The 13,404-nt window shown below is 42.2% G+C and overlaps 1 pseudogene; it reads right to left on the minus strand.

Moving 5' to 3' along the window:
- LOC120862668 overlaps nt 1–11,658 on the minus strand; it is a 17,908-nt pseudogene extending 6,250 nt beyond the window's left edge.
- Nucleotides 11,659–13,404: the final 1,746 nt, after the last annotated feature.

Genomic DNA, 13,404 nt, shown 5'->3' on the forward strand with positions numbered 1-13,404 from the left:
GTTGGATGAATTGAGAGATTGGAATTGACATATATACACTATTGATACTATCTATAGAATATATATTGTATAGCACAGGAAAAGTCTACTCAATGCCCTGTAGTGACCTAAATGGGAAAGAAATCCAACAAAGAGAAGATATATGTATATGTATAGCTGATTCACTTTGCTATACAGTAGAAATTAACACAGCATTGTAAAGCAACTATACAATAAAAATTAAGTTAAAAATAAATAAAATATATATTGTCTAGTCCTTTAACAGGTATTTAAATAATCTCCTGATATGTCTGAAGTCATAGGCTAGGAGCTACAGATTAGACTCAGGTGGATCCTTCAAATGGCCCCAAATCTAGAGTTTCATTTCCATTGTTAGTATCTGTCCATAAATGGTTATCTTTAAATTATAAAACTATATCCCACTTTAAAACCTCTAAGTAGAGTCAGTTTTATCTAATATTAATATCATAATGACTTTTTAAGATAACTAAATTAAGTAACTTCCAAGTATCTGGGATATAATGACTAACAGACCCCTAGGACCTAATTGCCTTTATTTGACAGACATATACAAACACATATACATGTTTGTTAGTGTAATATGGTCACTTCTTAGACATAACTTTATCCTTCCAATACAACTGAAAAAGAATCCCACTTTGCATGATTGAACCACAGCCCCCTTTTCGGTGTTCATGGAACAAAAAGAGAAGATAGACATCTGCTTTTCTTGAACTGTCAAGAAGGGTACATGCACTCTGACCTCACCTTTAAATTTAACCCAGTATATAGATGGACTTGAGGCTGCTCAAAATGCTTCTCAAGGAATTTCCCCCAAGCACTAATATCTGAATAGCCTGAAAAAATATGCAAGAAAAACCTTCGTCTCCCCTGACATGAAGTTATGCTCAGCATGCTAACTATAAGGCCAGGGCTTAGTTTCAGAACAACAAAGAACAACATTTTCCCATTCTTTGTGATGTTTCTGCTAAAATAATAGTCTTATAATTCTTTTTCTTCTCTATAGTCAACATTTCTTAAGTGCCTACAGTGGGGTGAGACGTGCTTCTAAAGATTTAAGCATGTGTTTTGAGCAAGGCTTTACCATTCTGTCAACAGTAACTTTTTAAAAAAGCATGCTGTCAACAGTTACATTTTCTTAAAGAACTAAAAGGAAAAAAACAAAATATTCTAGGTCTCTATTAAAATGTAAAACCTTCTGTGGTCAGTTGCTACTGACCTCTGCTGATAACTGGAAATATTACAACATGCTTGCTCCTTGGAAGAAAAGCTATGGCAAACCTAGACAACATATTAAAAAGCAAAGACATTACTTTGCCGACAAAGGTCTATCTAGTCAAAACTGTGGTTTTTCCAGTAGTCATGTATAGATGTGAGAGTTGGACCATAAAGAAAGCTGAGTGCTGAAGAATCGATGCTTTTGAACTATGGTGTTGGAGAAGATTCTTGAGAATCCCTTGGACTGCAAGGAGATCAGACCAGTCCATCCTAAAGGAAATCAGTCCTGAATATTCATTGGAAGGACTGATGTTGAAGCTGAAACTCCAGTACTTTGGCCACCTGATGCAAAGAACTGACTCATTGGGAAAGACCCTGATGCTGGGAAAGGTTGAAGTCAAGAGGAGAAGGGGATGACAGGGGATGAGATGGTTGGATGGCATCACCAACTCAATGGACATGAGTTTCAGCAAGCTCTAGGAGTTGGTAATGGACCAGGAAGCCTGGCGTGCTGCAGTCCATGGGGTCCCAAAAAGTCAGGCATGACTGAGCGACTGAACTGAACTGAACTGATTGAGCCACTACTAAATGATACCTGTTGCAATAAGTACTTCACATAATTTTGATGTAACTTTGATATTACCTCCATTTTGCAGGAGAGAAACCAAGATTCAGAGAGGTTAACAAACTTGCTGAGTTCTCATAGCAAGATCCAAACCCAGAACAACTTGACTTTAAACCCTGTTCTTAACCAATGATCTACTTTCCTCTCAAAATTCCTGCAGTAGAGGGGGCAGTTTAACATGTGTCTGTTCATCCACACTGACAGTGTGCTAGGCCTTCGGCTAGTCTCTAAGGATACAATGGTGAGGACAGGCTAGCTCCCTGCCTTTGTAAGCTTGCATTTGTTTGAAATGTATAAAAACCTGGTAATAGTTAAGTGGTGGCTCAGTCGGTAAAGAGTCTGCCCACAGCACGGGAAACCAGGGTTCAGTATCTGGGTTTGGAAGATCTCCTGGTGAGGGGAATAACAACCCACTTCAAGATTCTTGCGTGGAGAATTCCATGGACAGTTGAGCCTGGTAGGCTACACTCTGTGTGCTCAGTCGTGCCCGACTCTTTGCGACCCCATGGACTGCAATCCACCAGGTTCCTCTGTCCATGAGGTTTTCCAGGCAAGGATACTGCAGTGGGTTGCCATTTCCTTCTCCAGGGGATCTTCCCAACCCAGGGATCGAACCCGGGTCTCCTGCACTGCAGGCAAATTCTTTACCAACTGAGCTACAAGGGAAGCCCCAGGCTACAGTCTATGGGGTCACAAAGAGTCAGACACAACTGAGTGACTAACACTTTCACTTTATGGGAGGAAAAGAGAGGAAAATAGACAGACCTTATGAGAGGGACAACTTTCTATAGAGGCAGAGAAGCCTCCTTGAGAATTGTTGGCTTGCGGGAGACCTTGAATGAAGTGAGGATGAAGGATGGATGAAGTCATGCAGATATTTGGAGAGAGGAGCATGTGTCAAGGAAGGAACAGCGAGGCCCTGAGGTGGGAACACGCTTGTGTTTGAGGAAAATAAGGACTGCCAGTGTGGCTGGAGAGGGAAGAGTGAAGGAAAGGATGAGTGGAAATGAGGACATAGAGCCAACCAGGAGGCTTTGTAGCCCGTGGTTAAGAGTTTACTTTTTTTTTCCCTTTTACATATGCAATAGGAACCCATTGAAGAATCGGGCACAGTGGAGAGACTGGGTCTCCATAACCCTGGCTTTTGGAGGACATACTGTCAAGCAACTATAGAGAAAATAGGAAGGGCAGTTAAGATGTTGCCCTCATCCCCCAGAGAGAGATTAGGGCTGAGATGCAGCATCAGCAGTGGAAAGACTGGAAAGTGGTTGCATTTGAGGTTTATTTTGAGAATCCAGGGGATTTACTGTCTAGCTGGGGATACGAAAAAAACTCAAAACAGACCAATTGAACAATAAAGATAATGTTCTGTTAAGAACTGCACTGTAGGGACTTCCCTGGTAGTCCAGGAGTTAAGACTCTGTGTTTCCACTGCAGGTTTGATTCCTGGTTGGGGAACTAAAATCACACATGCTGCAGGTAGGACCAAAGGGGAAAAAAATAGAGAGAACTGTTTTGTTAGCTGCAAATTCTTCCAGTATCTCCTATATATCCTTGGAGAAGGCAAGATCTGGTCACAGTGGTGGGTGTTTTGAGATAGGGGAAGGTTGTTATAACCCGTTTGCATTTCCCTGGGGAGCTAATTTGGACTGTGAAGAAAGCTGAGTGCCAAAGAATTGATACTTTTAAGCTGTGGTGTTGGAGAAGACTCTTGAGTGTCCCTTGGACTGCAAGGAGATCCAATCAGTCCATCATAAAGGAAATCAGTCCTGATGCTGAAGGTGAAACTCCAATACTTTGGCCACCTGATGTGAAGAGCTAGCTCATTGGAAAAGACCCTGATTCTGGGAAAGATTGAAGGTGGGAGGAGAAGGGGACGCCAGAGGATGAGATGGTTTGATGGCATCACTGACTCGATGGACATGATTTTGAGTAAGCTCTGGGAGTTGGTGATGGACAGGGAGGCCTGGCATGCAGTCCATGGGGTCACAAATAGTCGGACAGGACTGAGTGACTGAATTGAACTGATGCTGCCCCAGGCAGAGACAGGGTTGAAAGGCAGGGAGGGAGGGGTTGGCAAGCCGGTTCCTTATCCAGGAGGGCAAGGGTGAATCCTGGGGCTGGGCTCGCAAGGTGGCTTGGGTGGTCTGCCCACTGCCTTGATGGTGCTGTGTGCAGAATGCATATACTGCTTGTGCCCCGACTCCTCAGAAGCGGCAGTTGGGTTTTTGGTCTTTTTATTACTTATTGTTCATAATGTGCCCCAGTTGTGCACATATAGAGTTATTTTTAGTCTCTTATATTTTCTTTGTATTTTGTCGCCTTGAGATGTTTGTCCAGGTGCAAGCACTGCAGCAGAGGGTCCCAGGCCCCAGGTTTCAGGTCCCAGCCTATGTCAGTGAGGGTGGTAGCCTGAGGTAGAAGGAGTGAAGAACGGGTGGGTTTTTCCAGGCTCTAAGGCACTCATTCTCTAACTGACGCCTGTGGGCACAGTGGAAGGGGCAAGCCAGCACTCAGTCTGCTGAGGCGGGTGGACTGGGGGCCTTTCTTTCCCGCAAAGGCTTCTTCTCCCCAGAAGTGTGTGTGTGCATGCGTGTGTCGGCTCAATGAAGCCGACCAGATCTTGCGTCCCTTGTGGTTTCCTGTGCCCTACCAACCACAATCCAAAGTCAACAGCTTTTCCTTCCTCTTTTCCTTTCTTTTTGTATGTTCGTTTATAAACACTGACATTCAAGCTTAAAGGCTAAGAAGGGTATGGAATGAGCCTGAATCAGAGAAAATTTAAGAAGTGCACAAACGAGGTTTTTTGCCTTGATTTTAAAGTGTTGGTAGGCTTTGTAGATTCTCATTCATACTTAAAGAAGGGTATGTGTGTGTGTGTTTTCAGGGCCACGAGTTTGCTAGAGAACTCTAGGATGTTTGACCAAAAAGGAGAGAAAGCCATTACCTAACGCACTTATATCTTGAAGAGTGTTTTTTTCCCTTCCCATTAAAAAAAATTGAAATATAAGTGATCTACAGTACTGGGTTAGTTCTAGGTACACATCATATTGACTTGATATTTCTTTATATTACAAAATGATCACCACTGAAATGAATTTTTTAAGTATAGATGAGTTTTGGGAGTCTTTGTCATTAAATGTGAAATCCTCAATAAAAAATGTTTTAGCTTCTTCCAAGAAAACGAAACGTCACCTAACTGCATCAGATTCCAACCTTGAGCTCCACAAGGGTACTTGAGCATCTGCTTCTTTTCCTGTGTCTGCTTGATTGTTTTAGCTGAAGGGCTTTTCAGCCAGCATTTCTCAAATGAAAAATCTCTTCCGAGTGATTCATTTTTCACTGTGAGATGTGAGAATTACCTGTAGATATTGTGAATACATATGCTTGGCTTTTGCTTCGCTGTTACATAGGTTCCTTCTGAAGTGGATCAGTTTTCAGGTCTTATTACAAAGCTCAGAGTTTTGGGAACCCGACTATAGGGCTAATTCCTGTTGACGAAAGTGAGCAGCCCTCAGAATTTCTGAATAACCTGTGAGGTAGACAGAACTGAGAGTGATTTTATCAGAAGCAGTGACATAGCACACCCAGGAGCTGAAATGAAGCTGAATGCCCACCTGGAGCTAAGCCTTGGCTGTCACACCTGGACTGTTTGTCTCTTGGTAGATGGGGTGTGTGTGTGTGTGTGTGTGTGTGTGTGTGTGTGTGTGTATGTGAGATAAAAATTCATAGCATCTGAAATTCAGTTGATTTTTGGCAGCCACGCTCAACAGTATAATTCATGAGCCCGGTGCAGGCAGGGCCCCAGCCCCATCTCAGGAACATCCCTGTTATTTCCGGCAGGCTTTAGGCCGGAAGTTCCTGGCAGACAATAGAAAAGCACCAGGCGTTCCCAGCAGCAGCCTCCTCCTCCTCCCTTAAACACTGTGTTTGGCAGGTTTCCCAAAAGAGGAGAGGAGCACTTGGATGCACGTGCTTTATTGCACGTGGTGTCTGTCACCTCGCTGCCGCAGTATTTGTCCCGGACACCTCTGCAACCGGCTGTCTCTGAGGCATCCTGTGCTATTAAGCTTTGACCCTTTGGGACAAGGCCAGTCACAGGGCACGCCAGGAAGCTGACTCGTGCTTAGAAACCGGGCTGCTTTGAGGTTTCACTCTGGATTTTGGAAAAGCTGTTAAAGTGAGTTGGTCTTTCCACTTCGTGTAATGAAGGCTGGGCTTCTCAAGTGGCTCAGCGGTAAAGAAACTGCCCGTCAATGCAGGAGACATGGGTTTGATCCCTGGGTCGGGAAGATCCCCTGGAGAAGGGAATGGCACCTACTCCAGTATTCTTGCCTGGAGAATCCCATGGACAGAGGAGCCTGGCGGGCTCAGTCATACAGTCCACTAAGTCAGACACAACGAAGGCTGCTCTGACTCCTCCCTGTGAATTTCACCTTCTTACTTGGAATGAGACAATGGATTGCTTTTCCACTGCTGCTACTAAACTTTTTACCTTAATAGACTGTGGAAACATGAAGCTAAAAATCTCTGAACTGTTTCTTATAGGGCTTTAAGGACTAGTAGTTTACTACTGACCTGAAAGAATGAACAAGCTTTCCACATGCCAAGTTTATTTGTGGAGACGTAGTTTATATATGCAATAAATGGGAGAATATTAAGAGTCTCAGGCTTCCCAGGTGGCTCAGTGATAAAGAATCTGCCTGCACTGCAGGAAACTTGGAGACCCCTGTTCGATCGCTGGGTTGGGAAGATCCCCTGGAGAAGGAAGTGGTATTCTTGCCTGAGAAATCCCATGGACAGAGGAGCTGGGTGGGCTACAGTCCATGGGGTCGCAAAAGAGTTGGACATGACTTAGCAACTAAATAACAACAATTGAGAGTCTGGAAATAAACTCTCACATTTATGGAAAATTGGTTTTTCAACAAGGATAAATTGACTGTCAAGATACTTCAATAGAGAAAAGAACCTTCTTTTCAGTAAATGGTGCCAAGGAAACTAGATATCCACATACCAAAGAATGAAGTAGGAACTCAATCTCACATCATATTTTAAAATATTAACTCAAAATTGACTGAAGATCTGAATGTAAAAGCTAAAACTATAACACTATTAAAAGAAAACATGGATATAAATCTTTATGATCTTGGATGAGGCAATAATTTCTTAAATATGATACCAGAGGTATCTTGGCTCCTTGGTGGTCCAGTGGCTAAGACTCTGAGCTCCTAGTGCAGTGCTCCCAGGTTTGATCCCTGGTCAGGGAACCAGATTCCACATGCTACAACTAAAAAAAAAGAAGAAAAATGATACCAGACTCCAAAGAAAAAATAACTCGGACATCATCAAACTAAAAGCTTTTGTGCTTCAAAGGATATGTTGAAGAAAATGTCTGTCAATTCCTCAAATAATTAATCATAGACTTATAATATGACCAGCAGTTTCACGCCTAGGTATATGCACAAAAAAATGAAAATATGTTTCACAAAAACTTGTCCATGAATTTCCTAGCAGCGTTATTCATAGTAACCCCACAGTGAAAAAATGCAGACGTCCATCCAACCAATAAATGGATGAAAGCATATAGTATCTATACACAATGGAATATGATTTGGCAATAAAAAGAAATGAAATACTGATATGTGCTACAACACAGATGGCCCTTGAAAACATTGTACTTTATTAAAGAAGGCCACATGTTGTATTCCACTCTTAGTGACCCCACGGACTGCAGCCTACCAGGCTCCTCCATCCATGGGATTCTCCAGGCAAGAGTACTGGAGTGGGGTGCCATTGCCTTCTCCGTATATGAAGTCCAGAATAGGCAAATTTCTAGAGACAGAAAGTGCCTTTAGTGGTTGCCTGGGGCTGGGGAATGGTGGGGAAATGGGGAGTGATGCTAGCAGGTATAGAGTTTCTTGGGGTGATGAAAATTCTAAAATTGGTTGTAATGATAGTCACACAACTCTGTGAGTAATAAAACCATTTAATTATAGACTTTAAATGAATGACTTGTATGCTATGAGAATCACATCTCAATTAAGATGTTATAGGGACTTCCCTGGAGGTCCAGTGGTTAAGACTCCACCCTCCCAAAGCAAGGGGCACCGGTTTGATCACTGATTGGGGAACTAAGATCCCACAGGCTGCCTGGCATGGTCAAAAAAAAAGATGTTCTAATAAAGCAACCGTAGAAAATAGACGAAAAGAGACTATTGTTGTTGTTGTTGCTTAGTCGCCAAGTCGTGTCCAACTCTTGCGACCCCATGGACTGTAGCCCACCAGTCTCCTCTGTTGTGGGATTCTCCAGGCAAGAATACTGGAGTGAGTTGCCACTTCCCACTCCTCCCCTGGGGTCTTTCTGACCCAGGGATTGAAGCCGCGTTTCCTGCACTGCAGGCGGATTCTTTACCTCTGAGCCACCAGGGAGGCCCACATATGTGAGGTAACATTGTCATCTGTCCTCAGTGTGATTACAATATTTTTTGAACATATTCCTTACATAGGACATAACACCCCCATGACTTACATAAATACCTAGAAGTTTGAACAGCTTAATCCTCTTTACCTGTTTTACCTGGCACCACACTGCCCTTGCTTCTGGCAACAACCACGCATTTGTTCTTCATATCTATGAATCTGTTTTCATTGTTTTTTGTTTTTGTTTCTTATATTCTGCCTATAAATAGATCATGCAATATTTGTCTATGTCTGACTTCTTTCACTTAGCATAATATCATCTAGGTCCATCCATGTTGCAAATGGCTAGATTTTTCTTTATAATAAATCTGAGTGTAATAAATGGCTGAGTAATATTCCAGGTTGTGTGTGTGTGTGTGTGTGTGTGTGTGTGTGGTGTAGAGATTAGCTGATGCCAATCTTTTCCAAAGTGGCTCATACCTATGACACTCTAGTCAGTGTGGAACTAAAGTCTGCTATTTCTGCATCCTCAACACTTGATATTGACCAAATTTTAACTTTTTATCTTTCTGATGGGTGTAAAAAAAAAAAAAGATGGATAGAGAGGATGGACTCTGTTATTAATTGTAGTTTTCCTCTATTTTTCATTCTCCTCTCTTGGCCTTCATCTGCTTTTCCAGATGTTTCTTAGAAAGAAGTAAAGATTTATAACCCATTGTGGAAACCATAGGATTTGTGAGAAAAAGCTAGAGATAAAGATGATTGCTTACAGTGTGTACTTTTAAGATTTCCTTTTTGTTCATGTTTCCGACTTAATTCTTAACTTTGAACCTATTACCACATACTAGCTCTTCTCTTCTCTTGCACAGAGATGGAAGAGCTTTGGAATCTTTAATAAAATCTCAGTTTCTTGCTCAAATCTGTCTACTGAGAATCAGATACAGTTTACTTTTCACCAAACATGCCTTCAACAAATTGCCACGTGAGAGGTAGAGGAAAGCAGAGAGTACACAGATGTGCTCTTTTCCCCTACTTTATGGCAAAAATTATATCTCTGTCAAAATCAAAGAAGAGTCCTTTATTCCACCAGCTGAACTTCTTATCCTACGCTGGGGAACTGTTATCAAATAAGGAACGTCAATGGAGGGAAGAGAAAATCAAAGGATAAAATATACTTTTAGGTGTTCACTAAGCTGAGCTGCGGAGGGGAGCATTGGTTCAGAGAATGGGGCACGGTTGCCCGATGGGATGCGCCCTGGGATGTCAGCCTACTCTTGCCTAGACCTAGGCAACTGACTTTAGCAACTCAGTTGTCTCCTGTGAGCCTAAGCTCCCTTTGTCATTGAACTGAGGGATCTCAAGTCTTTCTAGATCTAAAAATCTAGATTTTATGCTTTCATAATTTGATCTAGAATTCTTTGAAGATCAGTGCTAAATGAGCATGTGTTGGGTGCTCATTCGTGTCTCTCTTTGCAACACCATGGGCTGTATCCCTCCAGGCTCTTCTGTCCGTGGAATTTCCCAAGCAAGAATACTGGAGTGGGTTGCTATTTCCTACTCCAAGGCATCTTCCTGACCCAAGGATCAAACCCGTGTCTCTTGTGTTGCCTGCATTGGCAGGTGTATTCTTTACCACTGTGCCACTTGGGAAGCCTGCTACATGAGCATCTAGGTAGATAAATCTATAGTTGAGTGAAAACTGTACCCAATACTTGGAGTAATGAGTAAATGTCATAAAAGAAACAATCTTGTGACTTTTCTCAGGCCTCTGGAGCTGTAACTGATTAGCATAGCATTTTTTTAAACTTTTTATTTTATATTGGAGTACAGCCAATTAATAGTGTTGTGATAGTTTCAGGTGGAGAGCAAAGGGACTCAGCCATACATATGCATGTATCCATTAGCATGGCATTTTAAGTTAATGTCTCAAAAAGAAAGAGCAAGTCTGTTAGTTTGGTGACCCACATAAAGATGAGCACAACAGACTTCAATTTCCAAACTTAGTTTATAAAGCTAACTGCTGCTGCTGCTGCTAAGTCTCTTCAGTCGTGTCCGACTCTGTGCGACCCCATAGACAGCAGCCTACTAGGCTCCTCTGTCCCTGGGATTCTCCAGGCAAGAACACTGGAGTGGGTTGTCATTTCCTTCTCCAATGCATGAAAGTGAAAAGTGAAAGTGAAGTTGCTCAGTTGTGCCCAACTTTTAGCAACCCCATGGACTGCAGCCCACCAGGCTTCTCCATCCATGGGATTTTCCAGGCAAGAGTACTGGAGTGGGTTGCCATTACCTTCTCTAAAGCTAACGACCAGGTTCCAAGTGAATAGAGGCTCAGTTGGCCATAGTGAAATTTTAAAATATATCCAGTGTTGACTGATAAATTCTATTTGAACCAAATTTGATGTGGTTACTTTTCTTTGCTGCCTGGGGTATAATTTATATACAGTGAAATGCACTGAACATATAAATTGTTCTCTTAAAATACAGAGTTTAAGAGAACAGTTCAATGAGTTTTGACAATTGCATGCATACTTATATGCAACTTACACCCCTATCAAGATACAGACTATTCCCAACCCCACAAAAGATCCCTAATGGCCCCTCCCAGTCAGTCCCTATCCAGAGACAAACACGGTTCTAATTTCTTTCTCCCTTGATTGGTTTTTCCAGTCCTAGAACTCTATCAGTGGACTCATACAACATACACCCTTTTGTGTCTGTCTTCTTTCACTCAGTAAATTGGTTTGGAGGGTCATCCACTGAGCCAGGTTTATCAGTAGTTTCTCACAGGTTGGATTCCCTGGAAAGAGACAATGATTAGCATGCAGGGCATTTATTAAGGAGGCCTCTTGGGATCTAAGGCTTTGGAAGGGAGGGATAGAAACAAGATTGAGCAGAGGGAGAAGTGAAACTTCTGACAGCATTGCCACCAGCTCTAGCTGGGTCCCCTGGGGAGCTCTCGACATCAGCTGCCACGGGTAGAATTCTCGCCTGCCAATGGGAGCACTGGAGCTTCATGGCCTGTCAGAGTAATTTCAAGTTGCCCCCACTCCCATGTTAATCTGGCCTTGGACAGGGGCTGCTTCTCCAGGAAGAGATTGGTACTTTGGGTAAGACTATTTGTTTCAGCCAAGAAAATATGCCCCTTCCCCAGAGGGGCTGAGTGCTGTTGGCTGTCTTCCAGAACAGCCCCAGCAGATGGAGAAGTAAGTCCTTCAGTTCTGAGGGGAGTGGGCAGCACAGTGCTTTCTTTATGACTGAGTAGTGTTCCACCAAAATGGACGCACCAAATTATATTCATTCACTCCTGCTTCTGGTGATGGGCGGTTGATCTGTTCCAACTTGGGGGTTTTTATGAAGAAAGCTGCTATGGGCATTCTCGAACAGTATTTTTATGGATATATGTTTTCATTTGTCTTGGATAAATGCCTAGAAGTAGAATTTCTGTCTGATAGGGTAGGTGCATGTTTAACATTATAGAAAATGCCAGGCCAGGTTTCTAAATTCCAGATTGTCATTTTACACTCCTACCAACAATGTATGAAAATCCCAGTTGTTGTATATTCTTGCCAGCATTTGATATGATCGATCTTTTTAAATACATACAGAAAAGACTCGAAAAGTGTCCTGATCACTTAGATGGAAATATCAGAAGAAATTTCTGCTTGAATTAGAGTTTAGACTAGACAGATTCTGAATTTATGATATACAGCAAGCACAATTTCATACATATTTCTACAGCAAAAATCACATTTAACTTGTTCACTTCAAGCCCTTTGTTGTTTTGGTGATGTACTGCCATATCCAAATTTATTTCAAAATTAGTTTAAATTTTTGAAGTTCAGATTAAACTAAATGTGCACTTAAAGCTTAACCTGTAGTTGAACCTCCTGAGAGGTAAGGTTTCTCTCTATTTTTTCCCAGGGGATGCAACTGATTTATTTTTCTTAATGTTTACTTCTATTTAAAAAAATATTCATTTATTTAAATTTTATTTATTTTTGACTGTATTGGGTCTTCGTTGCTGTGTGAGCTCTCTCTCCAGCTGTGGAGAGCAGGGCTACTCTCCAGTTGGGGTGCTCAGGCTTCTCGTTGTGGTGGCTGCTTTTCTGGAGCACAGGCTCTAAGGCATGCAGGCTTCAGTAGCTGCAGATCAAGAACTCCAGAGCTCAAGTACTCAGTAGTTGTGCACACAGGCTTAGTTGGCCTGTGGCATTCGAGTACTTCCCGGACCAGGGATCGATCTCATGTCTCCTGCATTGCAAGGCAGATTTTTAGCCACCGAGCCATCAGGGAAGCCCACATTTACTTCTTTTTATTTATTATTTATTTGGCCATGCTGGGTCTTTGTTGGGCCATGTGAGGTCTTTGCTGCAGCATGCCAGCTTTCAGCTATGGCAAGTGGGATCTAGTTCCCTGACCTGGGATTGGATCTGGGTCCCCTGCACTGGGAGTGCAGAGTTTTTTAACTGCTGGCCTATGAAGGAAGTCCTTGGTAAGGTTCTCTTGTACTAGAAAATGAATTACAGTACTCAGGTTCTTTTTCCTAACAGCTTCCTTCGACAAAGTATATTTAGATATTATGAGTTAACAGCAGCTAAGTTTTACCAATCAGATACTATATGCAAGACAAGGCCATGTTCTAATCTGTTCACATGTGTTACACCACTTAATCCTTACACTTGATTTGGAAGTACTATTATTATTACCCCCATTTTTACCAATGAAAAAAGGATAGGGAAAATGGACCTGCTTCATTCAACAAATATTGATTGATTGCCATCAACTTGCAAAGAGATAAGGTGTTTTAAAAAAAATCTTTTCCTTGTGGAGCTTACATTCCAATAGTAGGAAACAGAGAGATAGATAGGAAATATGAGCAGTTTTACTCTTCTTGGGCTTTCAGACCATGTTTTCTATTTGGGATAGAAATTAGAAAGAGTGTTAGGATGTACGCTACCTACAGTGCACTCTGTTAGTAAACCACTCTACGTTATGTGGTACAATAGGCATTGACAACTGAGTGTCTCAGAGTTGCAGATAATTGTTTGACAGTTGAGACTGGATCACAGGTCACACTCTTTGGAACCTGAACTCATCCTCTGGGCTCTGACTGATTTAAG

Source organism: Oryx dammah, unplaced genomic scaffold (genome assembly GCF_014754425.2).
Source record: "Oryx dammah isolate SB20612 unplaced genomic scaffold, SCBI_Odam_1.1 HiC_scaffold_4, whole genome shotgun sequence".
NCBI lineage: Eukaryota > Metazoa > Chordata > Mammalia > Artiodactyla > Bovidae > Oryx > Oryx dammah.